Source organism: Manihot esculenta, chromosome 2, assembly GCF_001659605.2.
Source record: "Manihot esculenta cultivar AM560-2 chromosome 2, M.esculenta_v8, whole genome shotgun sequence".
Classification (NCBI taxonomy): Eukaryota; Viridiplantae; Streptophyta; class Magnoliopsida; order Malpighiales; family Euphorbiaceae; genus Manihot; species Manihot esculenta.
Window position 1 is genome coordinate 18899297 of NC_035162.2, and position 19535 is coordinate 18918831.

The following is a 19535-nucleotide window of genomic DNA, read 5'->3' on the forward strand; positions in this document are numbered from 1 at the left end:
ATAATTTTTATTCTTCTATTATTTTCTTTCTCTTTCTCTTTTTTTTCTTTTTTAATCATTTTTTCTCATTTTATATCATTTGTTTTTCTCTTATTTTCACTTTCTATATATTTCTAATAAATATTGGACATCAATTAAAAACTTAGTAATAATAATAATATAGTTTTAAATCTTCTTGAATTAATAAAAAATAATATTAGTAATAAAATTTATTATTTAATCGAAATAATAATTATTTTAAAATTATTTAAATTTTCAATGGATTTATAAACAGATTGCAATCCGTTGGTAATTTAATAATGGATTCACGGATTTCACATTGATGTTACAGAGATTAGATTGATGATGTGGTTGGAATGGAGCTATTGGGCTAGACCTGCAAAAAAGAGAATATAAGGTGGTGGGTGCCCACGGCTGCCACTTCGACACTCAAGTCAAGAAGAGAGTGAATTTAATGAATTTGAGAGTATTGGTATGGAGAATAACGTACCTTTGCCTTTGTGATCCTTCTCTTTTTTTACTATAAGAAAATAGAGAAAAATATAACATTTTCTGATAATCCGATGATGACGTGGTCGACTGTCTAATAAGGGATATCGCCAGCACATAGGTTGATAATCCCGCAATCGTAGGCATAATGGGGATATGCTCTACTGTGCTTGATAATGGTAATTTGATGTCGAGACTCGACCTATACAAGGGAGGGCGAATATTAGTGAAGAATCGAGTGTTATGGTGTCTGGGTCTTCCTTTCCTCAGGTGGGACCGTGCTACCCTCTTATCATATCCTTGCCACGTGGACCTGTGCTGTGGTGACAGTTCACTGCCTACTTTGAGCGAGTCTCATGTAGCATCAGAGGTCCCCCCAGTTGGTCTTCAATTCTTTAGATTTGAAGGTGATAGTTGTCTTCATGATATGGGTCATGTGGCTTTGTTCGTCCGAGCTGAGCACATGATGAGTGATATAGTAATGTCTTGACGAGTTTCCAAGCTCTCTCTAGCCCTAGGGATCATCCAGGCATCTTCTAGCCCTTATGAATTCCTTGGCCTTTTTTAGCTCTGACAGGCTTTCGGGAATTTTTCAGCCCTGGTGCACTTCTGAGTATTTTCTTACCCCTAACGAGCTCCTTGGATTTTTATAACCCTGATGGGCTTTCTGGCCTTTTACAACCCTATCGATTTTCCTTACATTTTTCTAGCCCTAACGAGCTCCTTGGCCTTTTTGAGCTTTGTCGAGCTTTCAAGCATTTTTCTAGCCCTTGCGAGCTCCTTGGCCTTCTTCAGCCTTGTCGAGCTTTCGAGCATTTTTCAGCCTTGGCATGCTTTCGGGCTTCTTTAGCCCTAACGAGCTTTCTAGCATCAAATGGCTTTGTGAGCTTACGGGCATTTTTCTAACCCTTGTGAGCTTCTTGGCCTTTTCCAGCATTGTTGAGCTTCTGGGCATTTTCCAACCTTTGTGTGCTTTCGAGCTTTATCTAGCCCTGACGAGCTTTCTAGCATTGAATGCCTTTGTGAGCTTTCGGATAATTTTATAGCCCTTGTGAGCTCTTTAGCCTTTTCTAGTCTTGACAAGCTTTTGAGCATCAAATTCCTTAGAAACTTCTTGTGAGTGGGGCTAAAAGCCGGTTTCCTAGCCTAGCATATACCCACCTTGCAACCTGACATTAAACACCTTAGAATCTTTTTGCAATGTGGGGCTAACACTCGATAGGTCGGCCTTACGTGTACCCGCCTTGAGGCCTAGCATTCAATGCCTTAGAAACTTCTTGTGAACGGGACTAACACCTAGTAGGTCGGCCTGGCGTGTATCCACCTTGAGGCCTAACATTAAATGCCTTAGAAATTTTTTAGCAGAACTAACACCCGGTTGGTCGGCCTGACATTAGATACCTTGCTATGCGAGACCCATGTCCAACGGAGCTGTGGTCTTTGATAAATGTTTGCTTTTACGATCCAACGCCCGGATTTATATGCAGGACCCATGCTCGGATGGCCTGGTGATTGCCTTATAGCCTTTTATGAATTTTTTTCCGCAGACTAATGGCTAGATTATATGCTAGACCCATGTCCGAATGGCCTAGCGATTGCATTATGACCTTTTGTGAATTTTTTTTCGTGGACCAACGCCCGGATTATATGCAGGACCTATGAGCAGATGACCTGACAATTGCCTTATGGCCTTTTATGAATTTATTTCGTGGACGATAGGGGTGTAATCGAGCCGAGCCGAGCCGAGCTTTGCAAAGCTCAAGCTCGTTTATTAAAAAAGTTTGGAAGCTCGAGCTCGAGCTCGAGCTCGACTCGAGCTCTAATATTTGATTCGAGCTCGGCTCGAGAATTAAATATTATAATCGAGCTCGATTCGAGCTTGACTCGTGAAAGGCTCGTTCGATTTAATAACGAGCCTAATTCGAGCTCGAGCTCGAAAAGCTCGATTAAGAAGCTCGTTAATAAAACTCGAGCTCGAACTCGGAAAGCTCGATTAAGAAACTCGTTAAAAAAGCTCGAGACCGAGCTCAAAATTAAAAAGTTTGGTTTGAGCTCAAGTTCAGGCTCGAGCTCGAATTAATAATTACACTTTAATCAGTTTTTAATCATCATTAATTTAAATAATATAAAAAAAAGAGTGTACATAAAAAAAATTACGTAACACAATTTATAACTAAAATAACACAAATAAATATAAATTTAACAACATAATAAAATTAGATTACACACAAAGTTTAATATCAAACGAATAAAGTTGATTCCAACTTCCAACAGTTGAAACAAACTAATATAATTTAATTATCTTCATAATCATCTTCATGCTTGTTCAATTAGTTAACTTGAATTTCAACTTCAACATCCATATAATCTTAATTAATTATTATTAATATACTTTGATAATTATTATCATCTTTTATATTGTATGCTTAATTATATACAAAATTTTTTTTATAATTATACTTTAATTTTAAAATGTATATAATTTTTACAACTCAATTTATCATGTAGTACTATAATTTTAAAGAATACTTATTATAATAATTAATATTAATTATTTGTGATTATACATTAATTTTATGGAATCTTATTATAATAATTATATACAAAAGATTTTTATAATTTAATTTTAAAGAATATTAATTATAATAATTAATCTTAATTATTTGTAATTTTCAATACTATAATTTTCAAGTATTTATAATAGTTTAAATTTTATAACTTTATAGTTATTTTTATTTTTTTAATAATATATGAACTTGTTCATAAATTTATTTAACGAATTGGTTCACCAATTTATTTAAACAATATTACTCACGAGCCTATTTAACGAGCCTGCTCGTGAGCCTTCTCAACGAGCCTGCTCGCGAGCCTTCTCAACGAGCCAGCTCGAGAGCCTAAAAACGAGCCAGCTCGCGAGCCTTAACGAGCCGAATACTATGGAGCTCAAGCTCAGCTCGTTTAAGTGACGAGCCTCAAAATCGAGCTCGAGTTTGGCTCGTCTAAAAAACGAGCCAAACTCGGTCGAGCTTTTATCGAGTCGAGTCTCGAGTAGCTCACGAATAGCTTGGCTCATTTACAGCCCTATGGACGAACACCCGGATTATATGCAGGATTTATGCCCGGATGGCCTAGCAATTGCCTTATGGCCTTTTATGAATTTATTTTCACAGATCAACGCCTGAATTATATGCGGGACCAATGTCCGAATGGCCTCGCGATTGCCTTATGGCCTTTGTTTTTGTCTCTACGCTTTCATCCATCCAATGATTCTGATTTTTCTAACAAAAAAGAAGTTTGAAGAATGCATCCTAGTTTTATAACATTTCCATAAATCACAAACATTTTCTCTAAGGATAAAATAAAAGAATCGGTCATCTGACTTGACCAATTTCAGAACTTGGAGTTTGACTCAGGAGCTGGACATCCGCAATATTCTCCTTATTGTCACTCCTATTAACACTTGGTCCTTCTGCAATCACATGAATAATCGCCACAAGTTCATCGTCAAGGGTGGTTTCAAAAATTGTTGCCTCAAACTTGAGCCTCCTATCCTTTCTACTCTCTCTGATGAACTTTTGAAGTGTGTCATTTCTTATTAACCTCTTGATCTCGTCTTTCAGATGCCGACACTCCTCCATTGTATGTCTGTGGTCTTCGTGAAAATGATAGTATTTGGTCCTGTCTCATTTTATGGCTTTCTTATGATTGAGTTTGAGAGACCACCTGATCTTCTTGTCATTTTTCCAAATCCACATTAGAATATGTGTTTGTGAGTCATTCAACGGGGTGTAATTCCTACACTTACTTTAGTCATCCTTTCCTCGAGAGACTAGGTAACTTTTGTGTTCTCTCCTATATCCTTGCTTCTCCGGCTTTTTGTCTTGTTTTTGGCTCATTCTTTTGTCATCTTCCTATCCTCCTTAGTACCTTAGAGCAGCCCGTACTAGCTTCCAGCCGACATCCTTCGGAGCATCGTCTGATGACTCCTTTTCTTCAAACTTGTCCTTCCTTTTGGACCACGTCTGGATTGCTCCTGTCTGAGGCCTTAAGGTACTACTAGGGACTTCTTCCCTCCCCCTGGGAGCTACAAGTGATGCCTCTTCCCGAGCTTTATGTTGCTTGAAAATAATCTGCAATCTTCTGACCCTGGAGTATTTGCTCAATAATCAAATTGTTGAGGTCTCCTTGCTGACCATAGGGATGGTTCTTGTCTATTGCCTGGAGTGGAAGAAATGATAGCATCCTGATTGGTAGCAACCTTAGTAGCAGCTCGTGAATTATCGGCCATTTCTACAAATAAAAGAGAGATTTCTTTTTAAAAGAAAAGGGATAAGAGACCGGTTTTAATCAAAATGAACAGAGAGAATTCAATGGATTTCCCAATAGTAGCTCATGAATTATCGATTATTTCTACAGATAAAAGAGAGATTTCTTTTTAAGAGAAAAGAAATAAGAGGCCGGTTTTAATCAAAATGATTAGAGAGAATTCAATGGATCTCCCAGCAGTGGAGCCAAATGATGTTGCAGAAATTAGATTAATGATGTGGCTGGAATGGAGCTACGCTATGATTGGCTAGACCTGCAAAGAAGAGAACGTGAGGCGATGGGTTTTCACAGCAGTCACTCTGATACTTAAGTCAAAATACTGAAGAAGAGAGTGAATGTAATGAATTTGAGAGTATTGGTGTGGGAGAATAATGTACCTTTGCCTTTGTGATCCTTCTCCTTTTATATTGTAAGAAGATGAAGATAAATATAGCATTTTCTTGATAATCCAGTAATGATGTGGCCGGCTGCCTGATAAGGGTTATCGCTAGCGGATAAGTCAGTGATCTCGCCATTGTAGGCGTAATAGTGATAAGCTAGACTGTGCTTGATTATAATAACTTGGTGCCAAGACTCAACCTATCTAGGAGAGGGTGAGTATTGATGAAGAATCGAGTATTATGGTGTATGAACCTTCCTTTCCTTAGCTGGACCATGCTACCCTCTTATCAGATCTCTGCCATATGAACCTATTCTATGATAATAGCTCACTAACTACTTTGGCGAGTCTCATGTAGCATCACATATATCTATTAGTAAATTATTTTTTTCTCAATTAATAATAATGAAAACTCTATTAGTAAATCTGTTGGAATTATTAATGGACTAGCAAGTCATTGATAAAAATTTATCAATGAGCTTTTTAATAATCCGTTGAAGTTTCTTATACTAAATTAAATGAAATATTTTAAAGAATATTAAATAAATTATTATATTATAATAATATTAATTATAAAATAATAACTAAAAAAAATAAAAATTAAAAAAAGGAAAGTTGTTGCATTTGGATGTGTTTTATATGACTAAGAGAGCTTCGGCCTGCCATCCCAATACCTCCTCTCCATCTCGGCGACCTCCACCAACCTTTCCTACCGCCAATTAGCCCCTTATCAGGTTGGAAATGGTGCACTTCCGATGGAAAAAGCGAAATAGGGGAAGCGACATTTTCATCATTTTCCACCGACTTTAGCCACCTTATACTGTGTAAGTATCTTTATCTTAAAGAAATTCTATCAGCGTTGGAAATGCAATTTTGGTAGGGATATGCAATCTTTGAGATTGACTTCTAAGTGGATTAATATTATAGTTGTTTTCTCCATTTTTAGATGATTCAAACTTAGCGTTAGATAAATTTAAATTTAAAATTATTATTTTATCATAATATTAATATGCTAGCATAATGCATAATTAAATATTTTTGGATGATTGTAATTGAGAAAATTTAATAAATATTACGATTAAGGAATATTTGTAAATAGTAAAAAAGTTTATGTACTTGAGTTGATAAAAGTTAATTGAATATTTTTTGCAGCAGTCGCATAGTTTCAGTTAGGGATAAACAGTGTTCGGTTCAAATAAAAAAATTGATCGAATCGAATTAATTTAAAAATTCGATTTAATTTTTTATTTATTTCGGATCGGTTTGATTTTTAATTTAAAAAATTTCAGTTATTTCGATTTTGATTAGAAAAAATCGAAAAGACTATACCGAACCTATTAGTGATAATAGTATATTATTTTTAATAATATAGAGAGATTAAATCATATCAAGATTAAAATACTCTAATTAAATTTTAAAATACTAAAAATAAAGTGTTAAAAATAAAAAATTTATTAAAAGTTCAAACCGATCAAATCAAACTGAATCAAATCGATTCGATTTAATTCAATTTCTAATTAAAATCGATTCGATTTGATTTTAAATCGAACCGACCGAATACTCACTCCCAATTTCAGTTTCCTCTTAGCTTTTTGCCCCGTAAAAATTAATAAAAAAAAATATTTTTTAAACTTGGATTTGGAAAAAAGTTCTCAAATATTTTGCAATAAAACCACATTCTATAAATGCACTGAGTGGTGAAAAATATATATATAAAAAGTTATATAATAATCTTACCCGTCTTTAAAATTATTTTAATTTAATAAAAGCCCTACAATGCGGTAAGCTTTTTTTTTAAAAAAAAAAAAAATACATATATATATTAATTAAATAATAACCTTAAAAGTGCGTAACGGTTATAACATATTTATATATATGATATTAAGAAAATTACATTTTACTCCCTGTTATATAAAAAAATTTATTAATTAATCCATCTATTTTAAAAAAATATATTAAAATATTCCTTAAATTTAAAAAAAGATTATTAATTACTTCATCCATTAATTTTACCCATTAAACATTTATTATTTAATTCTCATATGACAAAGAAAAATTAATTAATTAATCTTTTTATTTTGAAAATAATTATTAGATAAAAAAATTTAAACATTTACTATCATTCATATTTATATCCAAAATTTTAAATTTTGGATAATAAATTTAAATCTTTTTAATTTGATACGATTATAATAAAAAAAACTAAATTAATTTTAGAAAAATTTATGATAAATTATAGTATAATCCCTAAAATTATATTTAACTAATAAAATAGTTCTTAAATATATATTTTTATTACAACAGTATCATTTTTTATTAATTTTATTATTCGTTCTCTATTCTCACTTTTATATAATACCATAAATTATTAATAAAAATTTAAAATATAAAATATAAAAAAATAAAATTTACAATTTAAAATATGTGATATTTCATTTTATTTAGAATATTATTGATAGGGAGTGAAATTTTTTAAATATAAAAAATATGTACATAATTTATAATATTAAGTATAAATATCCTATGAAATACTTTAATATATATTATTTATATGTGGTATTTTATATAATAAAAATTTATTTAAAATAAATATTTATTTAATATAATATATTTAACATTATATATTATAAATATAAAATATATTTAATTTTAATATAAAATTTAAATTAAAGGACTACATATTTTATTAATAATATGAAACTTTAGAAATTATATTATAATTTATCATTAACTTTTTTAAATTCAATTTACTTCTCAAAATTATAATTATAGTACTTTACCGTTTAAGATTTAAAGTTTTGAATATAAATATAAAATACCATAATCATTTTAATTTTTTTATTCAATAGCCTTTTCAAAAGGTACATTAAAATTTTTATGAGATTTTTAAAATATCTATTAATATATTATATTAATCTAAATTAATTAATTTTAAAATAAATAGGAAAAGATTTAATACAATACTCTATAAAAATTTGATGGCAAAAGATTTAACACAATCCTCCTATAAAAATTTAATAATAAATTGAAGATAAATAATTTAATTTAAGTGTTTAAGGTTTATATGCTGCTTTTTTTTTAATTTTATTTTTTTGTAAAAATCACCATTTTTCAAGATGGGTGGAATTTTGTTTAAAATTATTTTATTTTTTTACTAAATTGTTTTAATTTTTTTATAAATTACTATTATTATTAGACTGAATTATTGTTAAATTTCTGAATTTTTAGAAAATTCATTCGTTTCTATTTCAAAATTTTTTAATTAAAATATTTTTTATATTTTATTAAATTTAACTATTTAGTCTTTCTATTAAAAAACTGTATATTACCTTGAATATTTATATCATAATTTTAATTAAATGTATTATTTAGTTTCTGTAGTATTTACATTATTTAGTCCTTTAGACTAAGAATAAAACAATAATAATAATGATTTTTTTAAAAAAACTAATATTCAATTATACAGAATATAAACACATTTTAACAGATAGATTTTGAAATAGGGATAAGTTAATAAATTTTTTAAAAATTTAGGAGTTTTATATATTATTTATAATAATAATAATAATAATAGTAATAATAATAATTTTAATAATGAAGATTTACTATTAGGTTACTTGATTCTTAAAAAATTATTCTTGAAAAATGTGGTATTTTTTCAAAAAAATAAAATTAAAAAAAATAAAAGTGGCATATAAACCTCAAACATTTAAATTAAATTATGGGAAAAGTATATTTACTACTGTTTCAATTTAGGAACTATACTTCACTTTGTTGCAATTCAAAAACTGTATTTTGTTTCTGATATCGTGTTAGGGACTATAAGCTCATGGAATCTAATTCTATCATGAGATATATTTACATGTAGCTGACATGTCAAGTGGAATCCACTTATAGATTTAAAAAATAATAAAAAAATAATATCCCTCCAAATTAAAATTTCCCAAATTAGAATCTCTAATTCATGAGTACCAAAGGGATTTTATGTTCTCTGATCTTCACTTTCACAGCTCAATGAGTTCCTCAAATTCGAATGCGTCAACATTGGAGGCATCGCAATTGGAGGTGAGATGCTTTGGTGGGATTATGAGTCCTATAAGAACATCTTGCACAAATGAAAATATGGGGTGAATGTATTGCTCTTGTGGAAAGTATCCAAGTAAGAAAAGATGCAAGTTTTTTATGTGGATCGACAGTAAGGAAAACTCAATTGGGTAGAGGTTATACTAGGTTTGATGAAAAGGATTGCTAGTTGTGAAAATGAAATTTTAATTTCTAAAGCTAGAGAAGCAAAGCTCAAAAACAGATTTGCACATGTAAAAGAAGCTGCAAAGCGTTTGGAGTCATAAATGACTGCTTATCAGAATTGATAATGATGCATTTGAAGTTGAAGAAGGCAAAGCATTGCTTTTGAAGTATAATGTTTGTCTTATATTTAGTTGTAATTATTACTCTATCTGTATTGTTGTATAGTTTAGGTTTTGTGAATGGTATGCAAAAGAGGTGTTTACTTTGAAGACAAAATGTATTGTGTTAGTGTATGTTTGTGAGTGTTATTGTAGTTTATGAAGATGTTTGTATAAATATTTCAATAAAAATTATCCTTTGGCCTTGATAATCTTTTGGTCTTAAAGTTATCTGCTACATAATTTTATTGAAAATAGATGAAAGTGGAAATAAATGACATAGTATTTACTAAACCAAAATGTGATATAACTTTTTGATTGGCATAACTTATACAAAAAGAGTTTCAAATTGATAATAAAATGCCAATTGCAGCTTTGTACACAAGTGACCAATATTGGTATTATACAAAAAAGTTCTAAAATAATTCATTCTAAGAACAATCTATTAAATTGCACTTTCAACTCTTTTTCTATTTTTTCTGAAGTTCCCTATGGATGCCATGTATCCAGGTGCAATAGACCCTTGGGGAATATTTTTATGTGATATTGCATGACCAGTGCTAGTGGATTGCGAAGTTTGATTGTCACATCCTTCTTTTTTTGGTTGACATGCTTTCTTCTCTTTAGCAGTAGCCTTGTTGGAGTTTGCAATTACTCTGTATTCTGCCATTGATGAGAAACACAGATTTAGCTGTTGTTGATGAACTATGATATAAACGATTTCTTGTATTAGATATGACACTCTGAAAAAATTGTAATAAAACTAGTATTATGAAATTATTGATGTAAATATTCATTTATGGATGTGAAACATCACCATATTTGACTTAGTATTATGTCTTGTTCTTGTTGTTGATTTATTTGAAGTTTGTCTTTTGTTGAATTGGGATTAAAGATTGCCTTGTGAAGTATGCCAATTATTAAATATAAACAATTTAAGTATAAGTAATTAATGGATAAAGTACCATACATAATTAAATATAAGTAAAGAAAAAATAATACCTCAAGCATCATTTGTTTCCTTTTCCTTACCCTTCTCTAACCAGGAGATCTCACCTATAACTGCAGTTGTGCAACCTCTAACATCCTGTCCCTACTGACTACAGTTATCACAACACAATTTAGTTCCTAATCTAGAAACTCTGAATGGATTCCTTGATTCATCAAGTCGCCTATTTCTTTTCTCCCATTCTTCTTGGCTTGGAACAGAGTGTATGACATGATTGTATACAACCAAATATGTTGATTTCTTATAGAATTGATGCACATACCGTTCTGGTTTCTCTCTATTTGCATAAATAAATGATATAGCAACTTGCAAGAGATTCCTGTTAAATCTCAGATTCTGCAGCTCCAACTCATGTCATTTAGATCTACATATTGTGTGTCATAAAATTTCACTTTATATTTTTTTTGTTCCAACTGGTGTATAAAAGCAATTCTTTGATTCTAACTTTCTTCTCTGTAATGAATTTTGAATTTTTGGACAGATATCACCTGTATATCTCATCATCCTACTATATTTGTAACGTGATAATAGAGATAAAATACAGTTCTTGAATAGCAAAAAAGTGAAATACAGTCCCTAAAGTGAAAATGTGCTAAAGTACAGGACACTAAAATATATTTTTCCCTTAAATTATTTATTTTAATATAATGGAGAAAATATTTAATACAATACTCCTACAAAAATTTTGATAATAAATTGAAGATTAATTAAATTAAATTAATACAATACTATTAGTAGACATTTTAAAGATCTCATAAAAATTTAATATATTTTTCAAAACTAAAAAACTAACTAACTAGTTATCCTTTAGTATAGAAATTAAATCATAAATGCTTAAAAGTTAAAATAATAGAGAAATTAATTAATAATTTTTTAAAATTTTAAAAATAATTTAATGTATATTTTAAAATTGATGAACTAATTAATAAATTTTTGCATAGAAATTAAAATATAATTTCCTTAATATTATAAATTGTTATAATATTATAAAAATTGAAGTAGGTTTATTATTTAATAAATATATATAAAAGGCTCTATGAAATGCGGTAAGCACTTTTTTTTAAAAAAAATTAAGATAATTTTATAGACGTGGTAAGATTATCGTATAACTTTTTTATATATATTTTACACCATTTATCATTGCATCTATAAGATGACGTTTTATTGCAAAATATTTTGATTTGAATTTTTCTTTTCCAAATCTAGGTTTAAGAAAATATTTTTTTAATAATCTCCGTTGCGCAAAAACGTATGTAATTTTTTTAATAAACAATATATATTTATGATACGACTCTAAATCTATTGATTTTATTGGGATATAAAGTTTTTTTTGTTTGGTGGGTTAGGTTTTAGGTATAAGGAAATTTTGTCAAAATTTTAGAATTTTTTCTTTTAGGCTATCTCTAACGCTGCGCCAATTTTCATTTTGGCGTTGGAGATGGATTTTAGCGCTCGCTACAGTGTCACGCATATTTGGTGTGGCACTGTACCAGCGCTATTTTCTCTTTTTTTTAAATTTATAATATAATTCAAAATTTATATATTTTTTTATTTTTTTAAAATTATAATATAATTCAAAATTTATATATATTTTTAATTAAGTTTATTTTTTTTACTCTTATAATTTATTATATTTTTAATTTATTTTATATTTTTATAATTATTAAAATTTAATTTAAATTAATATATTCATAATTATAAATAATATTTATAATAAATTAATTTAAAGAGAGAGAATATATATAAATATTTAGAGTGAATATATAAAATTATATGAATTTTTTGAATGAAATATATAAATAAAATTAAAGTAAAATAAATAATATAATATTAAAGAGAGTAAAAAATATAAATAGAATATTTTTTTTGATATTAAAATTAGAGCAGAAAGTTAGAGATAATATTGCACTATTTTAGTGTAAAGTATCAAAATAGTGCAAAACATAGTGTATAGGATTAGAGATGGCCTTATTTTTATAGTTGAATTATTCTATTGGTAATTTATATTTCATAGAAATTTGCGAGTTTTTATAAATATTAGTATCGTTTATTTTTTTTAAATCGGATTAATAACAGATAGATTGATAAATTAATGAGTTAAATATTAAATATTTTTATAATTATAATATTATTTATATATTATTGATGTTACTGTACATTATAATTTATATGTATTTATTTAGTTATATATTAAAAATATTTTAATTATTATATATTTATTTATTATTATTATTTGTGAATTTAACTTCGATCATAATTTGAAGCTGGTTATTTGAGTAAGTATATACGTGGTGAATATGAATTAAATAAATAAATCGACTTGACTTAATATCTTTTGTGGCCAATTCTTATGAATATTGAAAGTCGAAGTGGATTGATCGAGGTTAAACTCGTCTCTCACATTATGGAACAAAGAAAAGTAAGTTTAAATTAATTTCGTTAGCCTATAAAATCAAGAGACTTGTAGCAAAGGTGGATTCTCATATATATATATATATAATTAATTAATTGTGTGTGGGACTTCCTATTATATTTTTGTACAAATTTCAGTGTATTATTTATGTTATGTGCTGAGTGAGCATTTTCATATTAATTTACATTAATTGTAAATAAATTTATAAAAATAATTTTAATATTTAATATTTAAATTAGTAATTAAATGTTCACTCATGTTCAAATAATTTTTTTTAGGCTGCAGGAAATATATTTTATTTTAGAGCTTTTTGTTGGAAAATCTCGAAATTATTGCAACCCAATTGCGCAGCGGAATAATAAAATCTCTTGCTTGATTTCCTTTCCCAGAATCCGAGTGCTTCGTTTAATTCAAGAAAGTATAGAGACTAACCTGTTAATCTCGTTAAGAAGATATAATGGCGGACTGAAGGTGCTGCCTTTTCAAACGAACACCCTCTATTGTATCCACACGAACGTCTTCTATCCTTCTAGAGTGCTAGCTCTCTCAAGGATGGATAGATTATGTGCTCCATAATCTGCAGCATTTTAGACTGAATTTTCTCAAAAATCACCATCACTCCTAAATTTGTAGTAGGAGTATTTATAGGTTTCAATCTTTTTGTTTTTCCACAATTCTTTTCCTAAAAGAATTGTACAACTTTTTTTCTAAAAGAGTTGTGTTCAGAATCCAATATCACAATCTCACAGATACTCAAATATCTTTATGTGATAGAGTCCTTTATCTGTAACAGTTACAGATAGACTGCAGATCTTTTAAATATTATTATCTCATAATAATAAATAATTAATAATAATAATATTTTATTATTATTAATTAATATTAATATTAATAATAATAACACTTTATTATTATTAATTATACTAATGGGTTTTTAGCCCATTAATATAGCACATCAACAACGTTCTTGTGTGTGACCCAATAGGCTCATATTAATTGGCAATAGGCCTAGTCCAACAAGGCCTATAAATTATAAGTGGCCTCTAGCAAGACATTATGACTACCCAATTAATATGAGGATCAATAGTCCGATAAAGCCTATTAAATAGAACATGTATTAATCCCTTTGTCTCACGATATCTAGTTTGAACATAAGTCATGGTCAATGTCAAACTTATAATGTTCAAACTTATGATTTCTCGATCTCTAAGTAGATTGATAAATTCAAATGATATTGATCACACTATCAATTCATTTGAGCACGGCTATGCATTTCTCAATCTCACTTATCGAGGGGCCCAGAAGATATCTCTCTCAAAGAGATGGACAAATCTTATCTTAGATTGTTCACTTTCCTCTACATAATTTCTATTATGCCCAATCATAACCTTTATGATTGTCCGATTAAAGACAACGTTTGGTTATGTCAAAACATAACAGTCCTTATGTTGGAAACTATGACAATCTCAAGTCAAAGGATTAAGACATAACTATTTTGAGATTCACTTATGACATTAACCCATGTAGTGATCTCAGTGCGGGTCCATCCAATACTTTGTTCTCTAACAAGTATATATGATTATTGATTATATCAACATATACATAATCATCTCATGATTATCAATCAATAATCATACTAGTTATATATTTATTATTATCAACATAATAATAAGTAACCAGGGATAATAATCATTATTATGTAACATGCAAACAAATAATAATGATAATAAAAACCTCCAAAATAATATACAAATAGGTCCAAGATAATGGCCTAGGGCATATACACTAACAATCTCCCACTTGCACTAGGCCTAATCATATAAGTATCTAATACCCATAGACCTAGTGTGCTGATCATGCTTGACCTGTGAAAGAGGCTTAGTCAGTGGATTTGCAATGTTGTCATTTGTGTCTACTTTGCATATTTTGATATCTCCTCTATCAATGATCTCTCAAATAAGGTGATATCGCCTGAGTATATGTTTAGATCTCTAGTGAGATCTGGGCTCCTTTGCCTGTGCTATGGCACCGTTATTACCATAATAAAGGTCCATAGGAATTGCAATGTTGCAACTAACAATTCCACCATTTAAAATGAATACGAATCCTGACTGCGATCTGAAGTCATCTATGTCGGTTTAGAAACTAGCATCTGTGTAACCACTTACAACTAGCTCGTCTTCCAATCCTCCATAAACTAGGAATGCATCCTTAGTCCTCCTAAGGTACTTTAGGATATTCTTAACAGTTGTCCAGTGACTTTCACCGGGATCTGCTTGATATCTGCTTGTTATGCTCAAGGCATATGAGACGTCTGGTCTAGTACATAACATGGCATACATGATAGATCCAATAGCAGAAGCATAAAGGATCTTATTCATCCGTTCTCACTCATCAGATGTCATAGGACATTGATTCTTGCTGAGATGAATACCATGAGACATGGGCAAGAATCCTCTCTTGGAATCTTGCATGCTGAACCTTTTTCAGCACCTTGTCAATATAAGTATTTTGACTCAGACCTATTATCCTCTTGGATCTATCCCTATAGATCTTAATGCCAAGGATATATGTGGCCTCACCTAAGTCCTTCATTGAAAAAGAATTCCCAAACCAAGTCTTAACCTTTTGCAAGGTAGGGATATCATTTCCAATGATTAATATGTCATCCACATATAGGACTAGAAACACAACTACACTCCCACTAACCATCTTGTAAACACAAGGTTCATCTTCATCAATGAGCAAAAGTTCACGATTATCAGTCATGAGAAATCCATATCTCTCAGGCTGATGACGTGTCCTATCAGATCTGCGTGGGACTTGTGTCACCCTTTCAGTTTCCACAACTGTTTGTGGTTCTGAAAGTGGTTCTATCGGCGGTTCAATGCTCTCTTGTGGTGCTTGAGTTTCCTCAAGTCGCACTGTACTCCCACTGAATCTCTGAGAGATAAATTTCTTTTCCAAAAAGGTACCATTTTGAGCAACAAACACTTTGTTCTCTGAGGGAGTATAAAAGTAGTATCCTTTGGTTTCCTTAGGATACCCCACAAAATTGCACTTGATAGATTTTGGAGCTAGCTTATCTGAAATCGGGCGTTTCACATAAGCCTCACACCCCAAATCTTAAGGAAAGATAAACTGGGCATTTTCCCAGTCCATAACTCATATGGTGTCTTTTCAACCGCTCGGTTTAGAATGAATGCAATTGTTTCCCAAGGCATAACCCCAAAACGATAAAGGGAGATTTGTTTGATTCATCATAGATCGAACCATATCTAATAAAGTTCGATTTTTCCTTTCAGAAACACCATTCCATTGTGGAGTTCCTGGAGGATTTAATTGTGAAACAATTCCACAGTTTCTAAGATGTTTATCAAACTCTTGGCTCAAATATTAACCACCTCGATCAAATCGGAGCATTTTAATAGTTCTACCAAGTTGATTTTGTACTTCATTTTGAAAAGTTCTAAACATTTCAAAAGATTCATGCTTGTGTTTCATTAGGTAGACATAGCCATACCTATTGAAATCATCAGTGAATGTAATGAAGTACTGATAACCTCCCCTAGCACTAATACTTAGTGGGCCACATACATCTGTATGCATTAAGCCCAATAAGTCTGAAGCCCTTTAACCTTGTCCAGTAAAAGGGTCCTTTGTCATCTTACCTAGCAAACAAGATTCACAATTTTTCAAATGATTCAAAATCAAATGAATCTAATAAATCATATTTATGGAGCTTAGATATGTGATTCTCATTTATATGGCTAAGACGACAGTGCCATAAATATGTTGGGTTCAACTCATTTGGCTTAGTTTTCTCAGAAGTTATGTTATAGATATTGTTGTCTCTAGAATCATCTAGATCAAGGACATAAAGGTCATCACATGAATTTGCAATACAATAAAGCAAATCATCTTTATTAATGGAGCATTTCTTATTCTTAATAAGAAATGAAAAACCTTCATCTTCTAAAACAGAAACTGAAATAATATTTCTACTCAAAATAGGAACATAAAAGCAATTGTTCAAAACTAACAAAAGCCCATTGGGTAACACAAGTTCATATGTCCCTACAGCCATGGCAGCAACTCTTGCTCCATTGCTTACACGTAGGTCCACTTCGCCATTTTTCAGTTTTCTACTCCTTTTGAGACTCTGCACATTTGTACAAATGTGAGAACCATATCCGGTATCTAATACCCATGAAGTAGAAATAGATAAATTAATATCTATAACATAAATACCTGAAGTCGTAGTCTCACTACTCTTCTTCTTCTTGCACTCATCCAAATAGAGTTTGCAATTTCTCTTCCAATGTCCTAGTTCCTTGCAATGGAAGCAAATTCCTTCCTTAGGAACTATTTCCTTAGGAACTTTTGCCTTGGATTGCCATTTAGGCTTGCCTCGTCCCTTAGGCCCATTACCACCTTTAGACTTGGGCTTCCCCTTAATTTTCATGGGCTTACCCTTATTGACATTCAAAATTTGGGTAGGCCTTTTCTTGATATTTACCTCAGCTGTTTTTAGCATCCCATGCAGCTCAGGAATAGATTTCTCCATATTGTTCATGTTATAGTTCATGACAAACTGAGAAAAACTGCCAGGTAAAGAATGTAGGATCAAATCCGTGGAGAGTTCTAAACTCAGAGGATAGCCAAGCCTAGCAAGGTGATCAATGTAGCCTTTCATCTTTAAAACATGAGCACTAACTGAATCACCTTCAGCCATTTTGCAATCATGCAATGTGATGGTGGTTTCATACCTGTCCTGCCTAGCTTGTTGTTGGAAAGTCTGTTTGAGATGGACACTCATCTCATAGGCCTCAAGGTGCTCCAGATCCTTCTGAAGTTCTGGGCACATAGTTGCCAACATAAGACATCCAATGTCATTAGAATCATCCATATGCTTCTTATGCTTGTTCTTAACAGCATTAGTAGCATCAGTAGGAGGTGGTTCAGGGACAGTTTCATCAAGCACGTAGGACTTTTTCTCTTGCTTGAGAACAATTCTCAAGTTTCTAAACCAGTCAACAAAATTAGTCCCATTTTCTTTCAGTTTATCCTTCTCAAGGATAGATCACAGTAATAAGGTGGAATTGTTATTAGCAGCCATAATAATCTACAAAAATATGCAAACATAATTAATTTAGTAAACAAATTAATATTGAGGTGATAATAATCTCCCACTAAAATATAACCCTCAAAAAGAATATTTTAGCGGGCTAAGATCCATATTTCACCTAATTCTAAGTCAGCTTTGGCATGACGCTTAGAATTAAATTATTTAGGTAGGTAACCCCTTACCAATTACATCTAATGTAACTCTTAAATTATGAGGTATTGACATCATATGTCAAATGCATGTTATACCCCATCTAATACCTTAGGCCCAAAACCGTTTTGATAGCCTAATTAAGCTCAACCAAAATTAAATAAATGAGTAACTATTACTCATCTTATCTTACTAGGATAACCTAATGCACTTTGCTTTGGCAAAACCTGCATTTTGGTTATCTTAGTCTTGAGAGATTTTTAATATATGGGTGGCATTAAAACTTAAAATTTTAGAGTGAGGGTTCAATTTTAATTTTAATTATTTTGCCTTACATATATATCATAGCATCCAATATGCATATATATATATATAGACAATGATGCATAGTATCTCATACTAATAAAATATAGTAATTTAAATATGATTTAAAGACTAAAAATAATAATAAAATATAGTCATTTAAATCTAATTTAAAGACTAAAAATAATAATAATAAAAATATAGTCATTTAAATCTAATTTAAAGACTAAAAGAAAATAATATATTATTATTATTATTATATTTTTTTTTATTATTTTCAGGGGCAAAAACGTAATTTTGGGGCATCATCTTCTTCCCCCAGCTCCTGCCCGAAGGTCCAGAAGCCCGCCGGACTCTCCGGCCGTTGCACTCACCGTCTCGCGACTCACCGGCGGCGAACCACCCGTGCGCGGCCCACCGGCGCGCGAGGCACTGGTCGCGCGATCCCCGGGCGCGCTACCCCCTGGGTCGCGCGACCCACGGGAAGGCGCGACCCACGGGTTGCGCGACCCACCGGTCGCGCGACTCACCGGTCGCGTGACCCACTGGGAGGCGCGACCCACAGGGATGCGCAACCCACCGGTCGCGCGACCCACGGGGAGGCGCGACCCTCCAGTCGCGCGGTCCTTCCAGGGCGCGCAATCCTCCGGGGCCGGCCTTCTCAGTCACTACGTTCCAGGCAGTGACGCCGGCCAGGCTATCGACGGCCGAAGAACCAGTCGTTCCTCGCCGGCGGCGGCAAAGACACTCTCTGCAGGTGGTCGCGAGCGTCACACGCCCTCCACGTCCGCCCATCAGCCTCGCCAATTTCTGGGTTCACGATGACTGTTCACCGTGAATCCAGTTGCAAATATTTTTATTTAATTAATTTAATTTTTCTAACAAAATTAAAATTATTTAAATGATCTAATTATTTATCTATAATTATCATG